This window comes from Monopterus albus, unplaced genomic scaffold, assembly GCF_001952655.1.
Source record: "Monopterus albus unplaced genomic scaffold, M_albus_1.0 scaffold39.1, whole genome shotgun sequence".
In the NCBI taxonomy this organism is placed as follows: Eukaryota; Metazoa; Chordata; class Actinopteri; order Synbranchiformes; family Synbranchidae; genus Monopterus; species Monopterus albus.
This window is the reverse complement of record NW_018127919.1, coordinates 154,672-156,818: the sequence shown is the minus strand read 5'-3', so window position 1 is coordinate 156,818 and position 2,147 is coordinate 154,672.

The following is a 2,147-nucleotide window of genomic DNA, read 5'->3' as shown; positions in this document are numbered from 1 at the left end:
ATAAATTTAAGAAAATGTTCCTTTTTCTTTTATAAACTGATAGTATATAAAATCCTGGAAGATTCAGACAGGAGAAGAACTCATTTAAAGTAAACCGGGTGGAGGCACAGACCACCATCATATCCTTGGTGTGACTGAGCTATTTCTCTCACTGCCTATGTAATATCTTCCTTTAGTGGAATGACTGATGGAGCCTTGCTATGCTAAAATGTAACCAAAATTATTTAAAAGATGTTTGAATAAGAACAGTTCTGATTGCAGTGTTTCTTAAAAATGCATGAAACCTCCTGACAACCCTCACAAATGTCATTTTTTTTCTCAGTGATTTTTGCTCTTCTGCAAGACCTTTGTCACATTTATCCCACTTCATGACACAAACACTCAGAAAATCATTGATAGTCATGGATTAACTGTGGGAAGTTTTGTCTTCAGAGCTATTAAGTGTATCATAAAGAAGCTTGGACAAAGCGTATGTGTTTAGTGCTGAGTATGTTATGCCTACATCTGGCAGAAGGAAGCGAAGCTGGGTAAGGGTATGGTGAAAGCGGCGCTGATTGAAAACCCATTCCGAAATGTGGTCAGTCTCACATGGGTCCTAGTGTAATTACTAATTCTAATGCCTCAGGTATGCAACACTAGAGTGCATTTCCATCTCCTGCAAAATGATGATTCCTGGTGATTTTTTTCACATCTCCACTGCCAGTCTTTCATATCCAGGTGGGGAAGTAGATGCAGTTTTCTGCCACAGCCATAGTGAGGGTTTTTAATTAGCGAATATCACTGTGGAAGGCCCAGTATGGCGGGCTTGTGTACGAGCTAGTGATCAGCTTGGTGAGTGGAGGGTTGGAGAGTGTAGCTATATTCCCAGCTTCCCCCTGGTGACAGCGCTGGGCTAGTGCCATCGCCATGGCGATGGGGGAGTGTGTGCGTGAGTCTGTGTGTGTGTCTTGGGGGGGGGCGGTTGAGGCCTTTCATTATTAATGTGCACCGTGGCGTCCTTACCTCCTCTGAGCCCGCACAGCTCACTGCCTGACCTGCCATCCAAGGGAGAGGGAGTGGGGGGGGGGGGGGTGCGGGGGAAAATGTGAGCCAGAGAGAAAGAAAGACACAGCATGAGTAGTTTGTAGTGGAGAGGATAGAACTCTAAATTAGAAATTCATCCATTTTATTTCACATTTATGCCCGAGACAGAAAAATAGAATAGAAATATGCATTTGATTAAGCTTTTTAGTTAGAGTTTTTTGGGTGTGGTTACAGGTGGCTGTGCCTCCTGCCTGCTGAGGTGTAGCAGCCCTGGGGTGGAGGAGGTCAGGTGGCAGTAGCAGTTGTCTCTATGCAGAGGAGTGAACGGCTTGGTGAGCAGGCCTGTCACACTGGGAAAATCCTGGAATCTTATCATGGCCTCACAGACACTGAGCCACACTGATCTACTCTCCCTTGTTGCCGGCAGACATGCCCTTCCCCCACCTAAATGCCCCTGCACAGGCTGGCCCCTTCTCTGCTTGCTCGCCACCTTCGTTGAATGAGGCGATAGCAGGAGCTAATGCAGTCCAGTTGACGAGGAGGGAGGAAAGTTGCTCGTAAAACGTGACTAACAGGAAGAAAAGCACAAGCTTTGCAAGTGGGTACACAAGTTAGAGTACTGAAGAGTCAGCAGTGACACTTGTTTTACCATATGATGTCACAGTCAGGCCACAGGGATGAACATAATGTGATATTCTGTACGTGACTATTAAAGAAACATTTTCTCAAGCATACTGTTACCAGTTTACATTGTTATTAGATCCACTGAGTGGAAATATACTTACCACTTTATATCATGCAAACTGTTTGGCCAAAGTCTAGACAGTCTGTTATCCACTTATAATGAAAAATTGATGATATGCTTAGAGTTTGTGGGAATTTACAGTGTTATTAGAAAATCAACTATGGCTATCTAGAGATATTACATTTACTTCAGTGAAATGCAGGAACATGGAAATGATAAGTGGAAAGATTATATGATGTAACGGTTTAAAAGTGGTTTTTTGTCACATTATATTCAGCTTTTCTTTTTTCTTTTTCATGTGGAACTGAATTTGTTTACTGGCAAAAGGTTTTCACTGTTCCTTTGATTTATCCAAAAGATGCTCTCCAGGTGAACTGTT